The sequence below is a fragment of the Canis aureus genome, chromosome 36 (assembly GCF_053574225.1).
Source record: "Canis aureus isolate CA01 chromosome 36, VMU_Caureus_v.1.0, whole genome shotgun sequence".
Lineage (NCBI taxonomy): Eukaryota > Metazoa > Chordata > Mammalia > Carnivora > Canidae > Canis > Canis aureus.
Window position 1 is genome coordinate 36,823,555 of NC_135646.1, and position 17,478 is coordinate 36,841,032.

The following is a 17,478-nucleotide window of genomic DNA, read 5'->3' on the forward strand; positions in this document are numbered from 1 at the left end:
GGCCCAAGGCAGGTGTCCAGCTGCCCTGCGGGGCCCCAGTACAGGAGCCCATGAGCTGCAGGTCCAGGTCATCTCTTCTGTCCTCAGAACAGTCACTCAGGCTGAAATCTCAGGACACACGCCCCCACCCGGAGTCCACACATGTTCCCACAATGTGGACTCTAGCACCCGCCTCTCCACACCGTGTGATTATTGCCCTCCCCAAAAGGACAGAAAGGTCTCCCTCCCCAGGGGAAGGCACGCATTAGGCTCTGAGCCCCTTTGCTGTAAAAAGTCAATAAAGTGTTGTGCAAAAATGTACATCCAGCCTGTTTCTGTGTCTCCCAGAACTCTGTGCATGGGATGTGAAGAGACACCCAGAGAGGAGGAGGGGGCACCATCCAGGCCCCAAACAGCCCCTGCAGGGGTGCCACCATGTACACAGAGCTGACGTCACCACGTGCCTTCCAGGGGCAGCCAGTCGCCAGGGTCAGGACCCCACAGACTTTACTTGGACTCAGGCTGTGTACCCCGGGCCAGGGGGGGCTGGGACAGAGAGACAGCCAGGGAGCTTCAGGTCACCAGGGTCTGTGCACAGCGACCTGGGAGGTCTGTGCTCCCTCTGTCCTGAGGGCCAAGGATGGCCGAGTTCCGGGGCACTTCCTCCCGTCCCCGCATCCCCGTGCCTGTGTCCTGGGGCACAAAGGGCCTGTGGGGCGGTCAGCGTGGCCCTGGAAGGGATGTCAGGACACCAGGCCCTGGTGTTGTGCCCAAGATTGTAAATCAGGGAAACCACCAAGGAGCCCACACCGATGGAAACTCCGGAGGGTTTCTTTACAAGCTGGAGTTTGTGTGTAATTTCACCAAACACAGCAGAGCAGGGACGTGGATCCTGAGACTAAGAGGCATAGCAGGTTTATAGGGGCCAGTGGCCCATGGGATATGCAGAAAGTTGCACAGTCATGATGGTCCACACGCAGGTGGCCAATTGAATTACACCTGACCAAATAGTATCCACTTGAGCTGGCCTATTACTTTGGTCAGAATCGTTGCACAGTTTTGGGGGGCACAAAGCAGGGTTACATTGTTATGAGCCGATTTCCGATTAGTGTGTGCCTAGTGGCCTGACTAGGGTGGGGCAGCGCCTTAAGCAATAAGCAGCTCATGTGGGGGTCATAGGGGAGGAGGTGGGTGTAGCACAAAATGGAATCAGTCCTGCTCTGCTTGTCCAGGGGTAGGGGATTTTTGTTAACTTTCCTAGGTCCCACACTTGCAGCTCACGAACCTGGGCCACCCTCAACAGGTGGACTCAGCCTGCACACCTTGTGGTGCTGGATCTCTCACACCAGCCTGCGGAGGGCACCCTCCTCGCCCTAGTGAGTAGGGGCTGGGTGAACATGGGGCTCGCCAGAAGGCCAGGCAGCACAGGGGACCGAGAACCCAGCCCAGACCCCAACTCGACTCCCATACACAGGCAGCAACAGGGCTCCCCGCCATGGGCAGCCAGCTCCTCAGGATCTCCCCCCAGGGCAGCGCTGAGGTCTGGCTCCCTGCTGGAGAGGCATCTGGGAGAAGAGAAACAGCAGGCGCTCAGCGGGACCCCCTGAGGACATGGGAATTTGGCTGAGTCGGACCTTCCAGCTCAGCTGACCCTCCAGTGGAAAGTCACTGCAGGAGCGAGCCCCGAGTCGGCAAGGAGAGCCCAGCTATCTGCCCAGCGCCAGCACCAGAAATGATGTTGTGCCAACCATTTCGGCATTTGGGTGACCCAGCCAGAGGATCAGATACCTGCACGTGATATATGAATGTGATAGACACACACACAACCCAAAAGCAACAAAAGTTGGAATCCCCCCAGTGTTGTCAAACAGCAGCCAGATAGTTACATACACGATGCTGAGGTCCCCAATAGGATACATGGTAGACGCTATAAACCATGACTACAGAGGTACTGGAGGCACGGAGATGTGCCTGCTGGGTTTCAAAAAGGAGCACAGAGAGGCAGGAAGCATCCTACGGAGGGGGTGTCCCTTCTAGGAAAGGACACCGGTCCCTGTGTAGGCTACAGATGGTGAAATCTGTCCTCCTCTCTTTCAGCTTCTGGTTTTCCTCCTCTTTTGTTCTTCCTAATTCTAGTTTAGCCTCCACCCTGCATCCAAGACAATGACCAAAGAGGCTTCGTTATGACATCGCGTCTTAAAAGGAGGCCGAGCTCTGGCTACCGGGTTCAGAAATGGTCATTGCCTAGGTGTATGCTGATCCCCCGAACTTGTGGCTTCACGGCTCTTCTCTCCCTGCAGAACGAGGGGAACCACAGGTCTTACAATGAAAGATGCCCACTTTCACTGGGGCAGTACTATCCCTTGTGGAGGACGATCGCCCCAAGTGGGGCGATCAAGAATAGTTCGCAGGTGAGACATAAGCAAACACTTACCTTTGATGTCATGCTTTATTTGTTCATCCATTTATTATTTGTTAAATATTTTTGTTTCATGTCCTCTCTATACCCAACATGGAGTTCAAACTCACAACCCTGAGATCAAGATCCCCCAACCAGGCCAGCCAGGCACCCCAGTGCCATGTTTCATAACTCTTTGCTTCCTTGCCTATCTCTGCATCCAACTGGAACATTAAGTCCTGGACGAGAAGCTTTAGTTACCTCCGAATCCTAGAACATTCTCACTGTATCCCAATCCTAGATTGACATTTACCATTGAATAGCACTTTAAATAAATAGTCAGTAAAATAACTACTACAGTAAAGGAAATTATCAACTATTCACGTGTGTGAGCCCTGCTCCCTGGGCTCCCAGGGAAGCTATGGTTTCTTTCACATTGATCAGGTCCAAATGCCTCCACCACACCTCAAAGCGTGGGCTCAGTTTCTGCCCTGACACATGCAAGAGCCCTGCATCAATTAACATGTATCAATCAATCAAAGAGAGCCTGACTGGCTTGGTGGTGTTCGTAAGAACATGGGACTCTTGTTCTTGGGGTAGCAAGTTCTAGCCCCATGTTGGCTGTAGAGATTACAGAAAAATAAAATCTTAAAAACAATCAATCAGTTGATCTTGGGGAGACACAGCCCCAGATCCCACAAGGGCAGAGAGCCAACTGAAGGGTCTACGCACAATATTATAAGCAGCAGTGCACAAAATCTGAACTTTCAGAAGTCTCCTAGAGTGGGGGACACACCAGCCTTAAGGTGTTCAGGTGGAGAAGTAGGGGGCAATCCCTGGAGAAACAGGGCGGGCTCAGGATCCCAAGGGTCCCAAGGACAGTGGCGCCAACTGTTCCTAGGCACAGGAGCAGGAACCCGGCTGAGAGCAGCAGGAATCGGGCCAGCTGTCTGCCCTGTGTGGCCATAAGCTGCAAACCCCTGTGCAGTCACAGGGCCCAGTTCCTGGGACAGACAAGCAAAGGCCAGGAGTGCGAGGACACCCTCCCAGGCAGGAAGAACACAGGGCTCCACCAGGGCAGCCCCTAAAATTTGGAGTTTTAAACTTCAGTCACTTGTCTGTGGGGAGGCTGAGAAAATTGAGGCCGTTCCACTTTAAGTTCACTGTTAGCACAAGAACTGCTATCCGAGGACCCTGTGAATAAGAGCTAAAATTTACATTTCTTCAGTTACAGGAAAAAAAGAAAAGAACACGTTACAAGCTAAGGTCCCAGAAAGCTCCATATTAGAATGAGAACAAAGCTCAATGCCCTTGAAGGCCTCATATCAAAATGTAAACAGAACTTTAGGAATTGCTCCAGCCCTTCTGGAGGTCCCTGAGACAAGCCCTTAAAACTAAGCTAAAACCCACCTCGGGGTCCAAGTCCTTGCTCCACTATGCGGGGTATACTTGGACCCAAGCTCGAGTTTGTAAATCAACCCTCCTGTGTTTGCATCGGTGTCGGCTCCTTAGTTGTTTCTCCGATTCAGAATCTTGGGCACAAGACCCCCATGTCCCCTCCCCACCTGGGCTGATCTCCTGTCTCCTCCAACCCAGGCTGACCCTCAGTCACCTCCCGCCCACAGCAGCTTGGCACAAGCCCTCACAGAGGTCCCACGGCCATGGTCGGCACTCTGGCTGTCCCTGGCCTCCCAGGAGAAGAAAGGAGTTTTCGGTAGGACACATTCCCATGGTGGCCCCAGGGCTCCCTGTCCAGGATGGCAGCTGGGGACAGGCCGTGGTCTGTGTCCCTGATGCCAGCTCCTCCTCCCCAGTTTTCCTGCAGGAAATAAAGGAGGAGGCCTCGTCTCCTCCAGGGACATCATGCAGATAGACCTGGACATCACAGGACGTTCGGCAGCCAAATCATGTTTTGGGATTGCTAGGGGGTGGGGTGTGGCTGCTGAGTCAGGGGGCTTCAGGGCCCCAGGGGAGTCCCAGAGGCTTCTAGGTAGGGAACACAGGGCTTAAGAGGCCGGGGGAAGCAACAGCAGCCAGCAACACACCACTGTATGGTAGGGTGCCGGGGATGACCACCGTGCCCCAAAACCCGGGGCTTCGGGGATGAGGAGGTCACTACGTTGGCGCCTCTAGGGGTTTCCATGGGAGCTGAACCCCAAAGGGGTGAGGGACAGCCCCTTGAAAAGCAGGGGGCTGCGGTGGGCCGCATGGAGGGCAGTAACCGGACCTGGGGGCCAGGCGGCATGGCAGTGGCTGGAGCAGGACACACATCCATCCGATGAGGGTCGGACGGGTCAGGGAGACACCCACACTTGGTGTTTTATATATATCTAAATTCTATGCATTTAATTTGAGACAATTTGCAATTTGTAAACATACATAGTATGATGATCCCCAGATAATGCCCCCGGTCCAGCCAGCGCCCTTTACTGACCACACGGGACCCCAGGGGCAGGTGTCACAGCAAACCCCAGACTGAGGTCGCATTTATCTCTAGACATATCCGTGTGCATCTGAGAGAATGTGGATGCCCTGTGTCGGCAGGTCCCCCACGCCATCCCCCCTCATTCCCCACCCCCACACCATCCCCCTTCATCAGCATCCCCAATGGCATCCCACCTTTACCATCCCCCTCACACCCACACAGCCCCACACAATCCCCACCCACACCACACCCCCACCATCCCCCCTACACCATACCCCACACGCCACCACCATCATGCCCCTGCCCCCACAACATCCACCCCCACAACATCTGCCCCCAGCAAGGACCCAGTGCAGCTGTCCCCTGTGGGACATACTCAGCCTCACCAGGGATCTCTGGCCACCCTGCTCCCATCAGAAGACCGGGTTTCCCATAGAGTACCCAGGGGTGGCATGAAGGAGGGAAGGCAGGGAGCCCCTGACAGGGTGGGTGCAGGTGAGTGGTGCAGAGGACCCACTGTGCCCTGCCTCCACCCACTGTCCCTCCTGGAGGGCGGCACACCCTGCATCGGACACCGGCCCCTAACCCAGAGGGACATGGGCTGGCCTGGCCCCGGACTCTGTGGCGGCTGCGGGGATTTGAGCCCCCCAAGGCCTAACACAAAGACTAACGGGATCCAGCCCCCCAATGGCCCTGGCCAGCCCTGGATTCTGGCCCCAGGCTGAGAGAGTCCTCCCACAGCTGGCTGTGGCCTATTGGGCCCTGGACGTGCCCAACACGTGCCTAGGTCGCTGAACTAGGGCAGGCCTGGGGATTCCGGGACACACCAGGTTGGGGAGAGGAGGGGTAGGCGGTGGCCCCACCCACACCAACACCAGGAGACAGGCTCCACCAGGTTCTGGGGCCCCAGGGGGCCCAAGTCCGGGGTCCAGTTGCCCTGCGGGGACCCAGCGCAGGAGCCCATGACCTGCAAGTCCAGGTCAGCTCGGCTGTCCTAAGAACCGTCTCTCAGGCTGAAACCTCAGGACACGTCCCCACCCGGAGTCGAAACCTGTTCCGAGGTGGGGGACTCCAGCAACAGACCCCACCCCACATGTGATTCTTGCCCTCCACTGAAGGACAGAATGGTCTACCTCCCCAGGGGAAGGCGCGCACCCTCAGCTCTGAGCCCATTTGGTGTAGAAAGTCAACAGAGTGTTGTGGTGCGAAAATGCACAGCCAGCCCCTTTCTGTGTCTCCCAGAACTCTGTGCAGAGCGTGAGCAGAGACCCCGAGAGAGGAGGAGGGGGTACATCCACGCCCCAAACAGCCCCTGCAGTGGCGCTGCCAGGCACACCCAGCTGACATCCCCACGTGCATTCCAGGGGCGGCCTGACGCCAGAGTCAGTCCCCACAGACTTTACTGGGACTCAGCCTGTGCCTCGCAGGCCAGGAGGGGCTGGGACAGAGTGACAGCCAGGGAGCCTCAGGTCACCAGGGTCTGTGGAAAGTGACCTGGGAGGTCTGTGCTCCCTCTGTCCAGGGGGCCAGGGCTGGCCGGGTTCTGGGGCACTTCCTCCCCTCCCCGAACCCCTGTGCCTGTGTGCCTGGGGCACAGAGGGCCTGTGGGGCGGTAGCGTGGCCCTGGAAGGGATGTCAGGACAACAGGGCCTTGTGTTGTGCCCAAGATGGCGAATCCGAGAAACCACCAAGGAGCCCACACTGATGCAAACTCCCGAGGGTTTCTTTACAAGCTGGAGCTTGGGTCCAAGTGCACCCAACACAGAGTAGTGGGACTTGGACCCTGAGACTAAGAGGCGTAGCAGATTTATAGGAGTCAGTGGCCCATGGGAATGCTGAAAGATGCGTAGTCATGTCGGTCCACACGCAGGTGGCCGATTGAATTACACTTTACCCGATAGTATCAACTTGAACTGGCCTATTACTTTGGTCAGAATTGGCGCACAGCTTTGTGGGGCACAAAGCAGGGTTACATTGTTATGAGCCGATTTCGGATTAGGGTGTGCCCAGAGGCTTGAGTCAGGTGGGGCAGCGCCTTACACCTCAGCAATCCATGTGGGGTCATAGGGGAGATGGCAGGTGGAGCACAAAATGGAATCAGTCCTGCTCTGCTTGTCCAGGGGTAATGGATTTTTGTTAAATTTCCTGAGTCCCACACTGCAGCTCACAAACGTGGGCCACCCTCACATGGTGTACTCAGCGTGCACACCACGTGGTGCTAGATCTCTCACACCAGGGTGTGGAGGGTACCCTCCTCGCCCTAGTGAGTAGGGGCTGGGTAAGCATGGGGCTCTGCCTGAAGGCCAGGCAGCACAGGGGACCAAGGAAACCCAGCCCCGTCCCCACCCAGACTCCCAAGACAGGCAGACCCAGGACTCCCCGCCATGGGCAGCTGAATCGTCAGGAGCTCCCGCCAGGGCGGCCCCAAGGTCTGGCTCCCTGCTGGCGAGACATCAGGGAGAAGATAAGCAGCCAGCGCATGGCAGGACCCACTGCAGCACATGGGAATATGGCCAAGCCGGACCTTCCAGCTCAGCTGACTCTCCAGCTGAAAGTCACTGTACGAGCGAGCCCTGGGTCTGCTAGGAGAGCCTAGCTACCCGCCCAACGCCAGGACCAGAAATGATGTTGTGCCAACCATTTCGCCATTTGGGTACCCCAGCCAGAGGATCAGATAGCTGCACGTGATAGCGACATGTGATAGACACACACACACCCCAAAACCAATTCCAAAGTCGGAAACCCCCCCAATGTTGTATAACAGCAGCCAGATGGTTACATACACGGCGCTGTTGTCCCCAGTAGGAAACATGAAGACACAAAAAAAACCATGACTGCAGAGGTGCTAGAGGCACAGAGATGTGCGTGCTGGTTTCCAACAAGGAGCACAGAGGGGCAGGAAGCATCCTACGGAGGGAGGCCCCTCCTTGGAAAGGACATCATGTCCCTGTGAAGGCTACAGAGGGTGAAATCTGTCCTCCTCTCTCTTAGCTTCTGGTTTTCCTCCTAAATGCCATTTTCCTCAATCATAAGACCAAAATTTTATTTTATGTTTTTAAATTTCTTTTTATTGGAGTCCAATTTGTATGAATTCTTCCTTCAGCAAGGGTGTCATTAGGAAAGAAGAGAGATCATGCATTCCCAGACAGGCAAAATATAAAGGAGTTCACTTAACCAGTGACCACTTAACCAGTCCAGTAAGGAATTTTAAGAGGGACTCTTCTAGTGGGGGAAAAAAAGAGACCAAAAGCAACAAAGACTAGAAAGGACCAGAGAATGTCACCAGAAACTCCAACTCCTCCTGTAACACAAAGGCACAAGTTCATATCTTTGAATAATCACTCTGAATGCCGATAGACTAAATGTTCCAATCAAAAGATATAGCGTATCAGAGTGGCTTAAACACAGGATCCGGGATGCCTGGGTTGCTCAGGGGTTGAGTATCTGCCTTTGACCCAGGCTGTGATCCTGTAGTCTGGGATTGAGTCCCATATTGGGGTCCTGGTGGGGAGTCTGCTTCTCTCTCTGCCTAATTTTCTGCCTCTCTCTGTCTCTCTCTCTCTCTCTCTCTCATAAATAAAATTGTAATTAAAAAAACAAGATCCATCTGTATGCTGCCTACAAGATGCTCACCTTAGACCTATACACACCAGCAGATTCATAGTCAGGAGAGTGAAAATCATCTACCACGCTAATGGATATCAAAAGAAAGCTGGAGGACACATACTTTTATCAGACAAACGAGATTTGAAACCAAACCCTGGGGGACACATGCTCAGTGGTTGAGCATCTGCCTTTGACTCTGGGTGTGATCCTGGGATCCCAGGATCGAGTCCCACATCGGCCTCCCTTAGGGGAGCCTGCCTCTCCCTCTGCCTATGTTTCTGCCTCTGCTTCTCTGTGTATCTCTCATGAATAAATAAATAAAATATTTAAATCTCAAAAAGAAAGAACAAATACTATAAGAAGAGATGAAGAAGAACATTATTTCATAATTAAAAAGACTATCAAGATCAAACAACTAAATATTTATGCAGCCAACATGGGAGCACCTAAATATAGAAACCAATTAGCAACAAACGTACAGGAACTCACAGAGGATTTCAACACCCACTTATGGCAATGGACCGATCGTCTAGCAGAAAATCAACAAGGGAACAATAGCCTTGACACACTGGACCACAGGGACTCAACAGATATAGTTAGAATATTAGATCCGAAAGCAGAATACACATTCCGTTCAATTGCATATGGGACATTCTCCAGAACAGATCATATCAGGGCCCACAAATTAGCCCTCAACGGGTACAACCGGTACAAGAAGGTTGATATCACACCATGTACATTTTCGGACCAAGTCGCTATGAAACTGGAAGTCGACAGTAAGAAAAAAATTGGACATACCAAAAGAACTTGGAGTTTATGATCATCCTACTAGAGAATGAATGGAGCAACCAGAAAATTAAAGAGGAAATTTAAAACAAATGAAAATGAAACATGTTTCTCCAAACCTCTGGGATGTACCAAAGGCAGTCCTAAGAGGGAAGTACATAGCAATACATGCCTACCTCAAGAAACAAGAAGTCTCCAATACAAAACCTAACCCTACAACTGAAGGAGCTGAAAAAGGAATACCAAAGAAAGCCTAAAGGCTACAGAATAAAGGAAAAATTTAAGATGACAGCAGAAATAAACAATACAGAAACAACAAAACAGTAGAATGGAATAACAGAACTAAGAGCTGGTTCTTCAAAATAAATAATAAAATGGATCAAGCCCTAGACAGCCTTATCAACGAGAAAAGAGAAAAGACCTAAATAAATAAAATCACAAATGAGAGAAGAGAGATCAAATCAACATCAGAAAAATAAGACAATTATAAGGGAATACTATGAAAGATTATACGCTAACAAGCTGGGAGACCTGGAAGAAATGGACAAATCCCTAGAAATGTGCAAACGAGCAAAACTGAAATAGGAAGAAATAGAAAATATAAACAGACCCATAACTAGCAAAAGAATTGAATCAGCAAGGCACCTGGGTGCCTCAGTGGTTGAGCATCTGATTTGGCTCAGGTCATGATCCCGGGGTCCTGGGGGATCAAGTCCCACATCAGGCTCCCCGTATGGAGCCTCATTTCCCTCTGCCTATACCTCTGCCTCTCTGTGTCTTGCATGAATACATAAATAAAATCTTTAAAAAAGAGAACAGATACAAAGATGTGAAAGGACCCAAGTAAAATCACAAATGAGAAATAACAACCAACACTAGAGAAATACAAAAGATTATAAGAGAACATTATGAAAAATTATATGCAGATAACCAGCAACGAAATGAATCAGCAATGAAGAATCTCGCAACAGGAGACGCTTAGATCAATAGAATTGAATGGAAAGCTGAAACAAGATACAAACCTGTAAGTCTATGATCCATTAATCGACAACAAGGCAGGAAGAAATATCCAATGGCTCAAAGACAAGTCTCTTCAACAAACCCTAACCCTGACCCCAGGATAAGAACAAATGGTGTTGGGAAAACCAGGCAGCCACATGCAGAAGAATCAAACTGAACCACTTCCTTACACCATATATATAAAAAATAAATTCAAAATGGATGAAAGACCTAAATGTGAGACCTGAAACCAATCAAAGAAGAAAAGATAGCAGCAAAGTCTTTGACATTGGACAATGAATTTTCTTTCTAGATATGCCACTGAGGTGAGGGAACAAAAGCAAAAATGCTATTGGGACTTCATCAAAATGAAAAGCTTCCGCAAAGTGAAGGAAACAAACAAAGCTAAAAGGCAACATACAAAATGAAAGGAGATATTGGTAAACAACACATCCAATAAAGAGTTAGTATGCAAAACACATAAAGGAAATATATCTCAAGATCCTAAAAACAAATTATGCAACTGGAGATGGGCAGAAAAATGAATGGACTTTGTCTCTGACAAGACAGCCAGATGGCACCAGACACATGGAAAGACACAAAGCGTCACCCATCATCAGGGAAATGTAAACCAAAACCACAATGATATGTCACCTGAGAGCAGTCATAATGGTTAAAATTAACAACACAAGAAACAACAGGTGTTGTTGACGCTTTAGAGAAAGGGTAGCCCCCTTACACTCCTGGTGGGCATATGAACAGATGTAGTCACTGTGGAAAACAGTGTAGAGGGTCCTCGAGAAGTTAAAAAAAAAGGGGATCCCTGGGTAGTGCAGTGGTTTGGTGCCTGTCTTTGGCCCAGGGCGCGATCCTGGAGACCTGGGATCGAATCCCACTTTGGGTTCCTGGTGCATGGAGCCTGCTTCTCCCTCTGCCTGTGTCTCTGCCTCTCTCTGTGTGACTATCATTAAAAAAATTTAAAAAAAGAAGTTAAAAATAGAGCTACCCTATGATTCCAAAATTGCAGACCTAGATATTTACCCCGAGGATACAGAAATACTTTAGTAGATTCGAGGAGGGACACGCAGCCCAGTGTTTGTAGCAGCATTATCAACAACAGCCAAACTGTGGATATAGCCCAGATGTCCATCGGCAGATGAATGGGCAGAAAGATGTGGTAAATATACACACTGCGACATCACTGGGTCATCAGAAGGGATGAAATGAAGCCATTTACAATGACGTGGAAGGAGTGGAAAGGAATTATGCTGAATGAACCCAGTCAGTCAGAGAAAGACAGATACCAAATACCATACAGTTGCATTCACATGTGAATTTTTTGAGAGTAGCAAACCAAGATACACACTCTTAACCACAGAGAATAAACTAATAAATACCAGGGGAAGGTGGGGGGGATGGTGAGTCAGGGGATAGGGACAGTGGAGGGCACCTGTGACAAGTACCAGGTGTTGTATCCAAGGGTCTAACCACTATGTGGTACACCTGAAACTATATCATACTGTGTTCACAAACAGGAATTCAATAAAAATTTAAAATAATAATTGGTAATATAGAGGAAACATGTGCACACAAGAGATAATATCAGAAAGGCAACTGTGAATCCAAATAAAGAGTCTTTAGAGCCACAAATGTCCTCCTTAACTCAACTCGGGAGAAGCCTGACATGTCTATTCTGACCCCAGCAGAAGCCTGGATTTTGATTCTCTGGGGAGGCCACTGACTTGGTGGAGTCAGGCTATCTTTGAACCCAAAACCTAAATAGAGTGCATAAAACTAAACTGCCCAAGATATTAGGAGTCCCAGTGCAGGCACATGTCAAGACAGAAACTCTAACCATACACAGACATAACCGTAACCCTACATTTAAGCCTAATGTTAACCTAACACTTAAACAGGACCCATCACTAATCGAAAACCAAACACAAACCCCAAGACCAAAACACATTCACTGAACCTTCCTGCCAACCCTCACCCTAAATCCTAAACCTATTCTAAACCCTTAACCCTGACCCCTACCTTAAATCTGACCCTAACCTCTAACCCTAACCTTAACTTAATGTACTCAAATCCTATTCCTAACCTTAGCCTGTACCCTAACCCTAACCCTCTAATACTAATCCTATCTCATACCCCAAACTGTATTCTAACCTGTACCCTAAAACTAACTCCTAAACCACTCCCTATACCTATCTCTTACCCTTTTCCAAAACCATACCCTGACCCTGACCCTGACCTGACCCTAAACCCTAACTATACACTAATCATAACCCTAGCCCTAACCCCTATCCTAAACCTAACCCTCGCCCTAACCCTAAACCTAGCCCTAAATTTTACCCTAACCCCTAACTCTTACCCCTAACCCTAACTCACACCCTAACACCTCACCCTAACTGCAAACCTAAGCCCAAACCTAACTGCAACCATAACCCTTACCCCACCTCCAAACCTCCTGCCCTATCCCTAAAGCCTAAACCCTAACCCTAACTCTAAATACTGTCACTAACCCTAACCTCGATCCCTAATCCCTAACCCTCATCCTAACTCCTAACCACTGACCCTTACCCTTATCCCTCACCCTAACCTCTAATCCGTAACCATAAGCTTAATCACAAATACCTAACATCTAACCTAAGCCTAACCACCAACTGCCTCCCCTCCCCTGATCCTATCATTCATTCTACCCATTCACATACCCTGTGGTTCTGAGTAGTCCCTTCTGATGTGGACGAGGCCCCCAACAGCGCCTCCAAAGTCCTCCAGGGTTCCTGAGGAAGCAGGGCTCCTGTGAGTGTGGACATGGCCCCACGTGTTCCTGAGTGAGAGTCAGTGGGTCCTGAGGACGGCGGGTCTCCTGTCACTGTGCACTATGCCTCACATCCTCTGGAAGACTCACAGAAGGTCCTCAGGTTGCCGGGGGCTCCTGTCAGCCTGGGCATGGCCCCACGTCCCCTGAAAACTCACTGTGGATCCTGAGGAGGCTGTGGGCTCCTGTCAGCATAGACACAGCCCCATATTTTCTGAAGCTTTAGTGCAGGTCCTGAGGAGGTCGGGGGTCCTGTCAGTGTTGAGTTGACCCACATTTTCAAGACTCACCATAAGACCTGAGGAGGCTGGGGCTCCTGTCAGATACATGTGGCCCCAAATCTTCCCAAACCTTCACAGTGGGTCCTGAGGAGGCTGGAGAATCCTGTCAGTGTGGATGAGGCACCCACATTTTTCTTGGACCTCACCAAAGGCCCTGACAAGGCAGGGGTTTTCTGTCTGCATGGACACATCCCATATTTCCCTAAGTCAACACCGGAGGTCCTAAGGAAATCAGCATCCTGTTGTGTCGATGTCACCCAACGTCCTCCCAAAGCGTCACCGAGGGTTCTGAGGAGGCAGGGGCTCCTGTCACCGTGAATGCGGCCCCCAGCTTCCAGAAGCCTCAACTTATGTCTTGAGGTGGCCCAGGTGCTCCTGTCAGTGTGGATGCGGGCCCACATCTTCCTGAAAACAACCCCTGGGTCCTGAGGCGGCCCAGGGTCTCCTTTCAGTGTGGATGTGAGCCCACAATTTCCTGAAGCTGCGGCTCATCAACATGGACGTGTCCCCACGTCCTCCTCAGGCCTCCCCAGCACAGGCTGGCTCCTGTCAGTGCAGGCAGAGGAGGCGTACTGCACATTCATGCCCCCTGGGTGGAGACTGGGCTCCAGTGCCCCCTGTGGGATGCTCAGGCGCTGCAGGAGGCAGCGGGCACTCCAGGGGCCACACCTGCCTCCTTCCAGGCTCCAGCTATGGCCTGTTAGTTTCAGAGACGTCTCACTTAAATAGAGCCCAACTCCCGGCTTCCCCAGAAATACTTAAGGACACGGAATTGGAGCCCACAGAATGCGAAATGAAATGTGGACCAGACTTTTACCACGTCCCGCAAAACTCACTCAACCCTCTTCCACTGTCGGCGGGACTGCGGGCTGGTTGGTGCAGCCGCCCTGGAAACAGTGTGGAGGCTCCTCAGGAGTTACAAATAGAGCCTCCCTGCGACCAGCAGGTGAATGGCCTGAGCTCACTCCGAAGATATAGATGCAGTGAGAATCAGGACACCTGCATGTCCCAATGTCCATAGCATCCGGGTCCATAGTAGCCACACTGTGGGAGGAGCCTCGGTGCCCTGTGGCAGATGATGGATAAAAAGGATGGGAGATAGATGATGGTCATAGAGAGAGGAATGGTACTCAACTATCAAAGAGAAGGAAATCTTGCCATTTGCAATGACGTGGATAGAACTAGAGGGATCAGGTTAAGTGAAATAAGTCAGACGGGAAAGAGAATGACCGTGTGGTGTCACTCATAAGTGGAATTAAAGAACCAAAGCAGATAACAACTGTGAAGGGAAGGAAAAACAAATAATATGAAAACAGATGCAGGGAATATAGACTCTTAATGATAGGAAACAAACTGATGGTCATTGGAAGCAGGGTGGGGGGGTTAACAGGGGACCGGCATGAAGGAGGGCACGTGATGTCACGAGCACCGTGGTTATCTCCAACTGGTGAATCCCTGAATTCTTCCTCTGAAAGTATAATACTCTATACGTTAATTAATTGGGTTTAAATTAAATTAAGTTAAAAAATCAGTTGTATCAGAGCATGTTTCCTTCTGGACTCTCTGTTCTGCTCCTCCAGCTTATGCTGGGACCAACCCTCGTGGGTCTGGTTTGTTTAAGTAGGCGTCAGGCCTCGTCCATGGACCAGCCCAGGGCTAGAACTCACAACCAGGAGATCAGGACCGGAGGTGAGGTCAGGAGTCCAATGCTTAACCGACAGAGCCAGGCGGGGTCCCGAGGACAACACTGCTTTATCCTGTGTCTCTGTGACATCGTTTGAAATAGGAAACTGCTGCATCCGGATCTGTACTGTTTATCCAATACTGATTTGCTGTCCGGTGTCATATTTCGGGGCAGATGGATGTTATGGGTTTTTTTTCCCTATTTATAGGATCTGCCACCATGATTTGACAGGAATAACATTGTAATTGAGGGTGCTTCAGGAACTGCGGACATTTTTACAAGATGAGGGTTCCAACCCACGAACCCAGGACGGCCTCCCAGAGCCTGGTATGGCTCAGTGCACAAGTCTTGTGCTCTTTTGGTTCAGTCTCATTATTTATTCTCTGTGATGCTCCTGAGAAGGGAGTCACATCCATCATTTCCTTCATGCCGGTCCCCTGTTAACCCCCCCACCCTGCTTCCTTGCTGTGTCCTGAATGCCCATTGTCAGGACACAGCAAGCCCCACAATAGAATAAAAACTGAGCCCAGGCCAAGGGCAGGAAGCCCCTCTTAGAACAGATCTCAATGCCCTTGATGGCCCCATACCAAAATGTAAACAGAACTTGAGGAATTACTCTAGCCCTTTGGGAATTCCCCGAAACCAGCCCTTAAAAATAAGCTAATACCCACCTCGGGGTCCAAGTCCCTGCTCCGCTCTGTCGGTTATACTTGGACACAAGTTCGAGCTTGTAAATAAACCCTCGTGTGTTTGCATTGGTGTCGGCTTCTCGGTGATTTCTCAGATTCGCAATCTTGGGCACAACAGTCTGAGATAAAAAAAAAAAAAACAAAAGAAGCTCGGACGCAGGTAGAGTGAACACAGGGTTCTGAGAGAAGCGGTGGAGACCCGGGGGCTTTGGGGCTCTTCTGTGGAGGCCCCATCAGACTGGGGGGTGGGATGCTCAGCCCCAGAGCCAGAGGACCCAGCTGCCCCACCGGCATCCCGCCCATCAGAGCCAGGACTCAGGGAGCAGCACAGTGCTGCCCGCTGGAGCCCAGAGGCACTGACGCCCACCTCGCCTCTGACCCCTGCAGGAGCAACTCCCAGGCAGATGTGCACCTGACAATCAGCGCCAAGGCCCATCCCCAGACCCCACACAGACCATTCGCTGTCACCAAGTTGTTAGACCACAGAGGCTTCAGGGCTTCACCTCTCCCTGGAAAGTAGGGTCTATTCCTTTGTAGTTTCTGCTCTAATTTCAATTATTTTCTTTGATTCTTTTTTATTGATTGCCTTCTTTTAATTTTATGTATGTACCTTATATATTTCTTATTTTTACTTTTATGGTAGTTTAATTGTGTTTCATATTTTGGGATTTAGAATCTTTTAACAAGCAGGCCAAAATAAATTTGTGTTTTTTCTTTGGAGGGCAGTTGTTATTGTTTTTCTTGGTTTTTCTTTTTCTTCCTTCTTTCTTTTCTGGAAATAATGAGATGGAGAAATTCTCCATCATAAAATAGCATGAGGTAGTACTCACAACCAGGAAGTTCATCAATAAACATATATGGTATCTAACTACAGTTTAAAACAATGATTATAAAGTTAGCAGCTGGGCTGGAAAAAGAGCACAGAAGAAAACTAGAGAATCCCTTACTGTAGAAATAAAAGAACTAAAATCAAGTCAGTCCAACGTTAAAAATTCTATAACTGAGATGCAGTCCCAATTGGAAGCCTTAAAAACAAGAAAGGTTATGGATGACAGAGGCAGACGTAGGGAAGTCAGCCACTTATTAAAACAATAACATTCATATCATAGGAGACTCAGAAGATGAAGAGAGAGAAATGGTGGGCCTTACTCAGCCGTCAGAAATGACAAATACCCACCATTTGTTTCAAGGTGGATGGAACTGGAAGGTATTATGCTGAGTGAAGTAGGACAATCGGAGAAGGACAAAGATTGTATGTTCTCATTCATTTGGGGAATATAGGTAATAGTGAAAGGGAATATAAGAGAAGGGAGTAGAAATATGTTGGAAATATCAGAAAGGGAGGCATAACATAAAGACTCCTAACTTGGAATTGAACTAGGGGTGACTGAAGGGGAGGAGGGCAGGGTTGAGGGTAAACGGGTGACGGGAACTGAGGGGGGCACTAGATGGGATGAGCACTGGGTGTTATTCTGATTTGGCAAACTGAACACCAATAAAAAATAAATTTATTATTTAAAAAAAAGAAAAAAAGAAAGAGTGGTACCTGGGTGGCTCAGTTATGCTTCTGACTTAGGCACAAATCATGATCCAGGTCCCAAGGCAGGCTCCCTGTTCAGCAGGGAACCTGCTTCTCCCTCTCCCTCTGCCCCTATCGCTCATGTTTTTCTCCTCTATCTCTCCTATAAATAATTAACATCTTTGAAAAAGAAACAAACAAACCCAGAAGGAAGAGAAATCTCCCATGTAGAAGAATTTCAAACAATTTGTGCAGACATTCCACCCACAAGTTCATGAGCATAGCTTC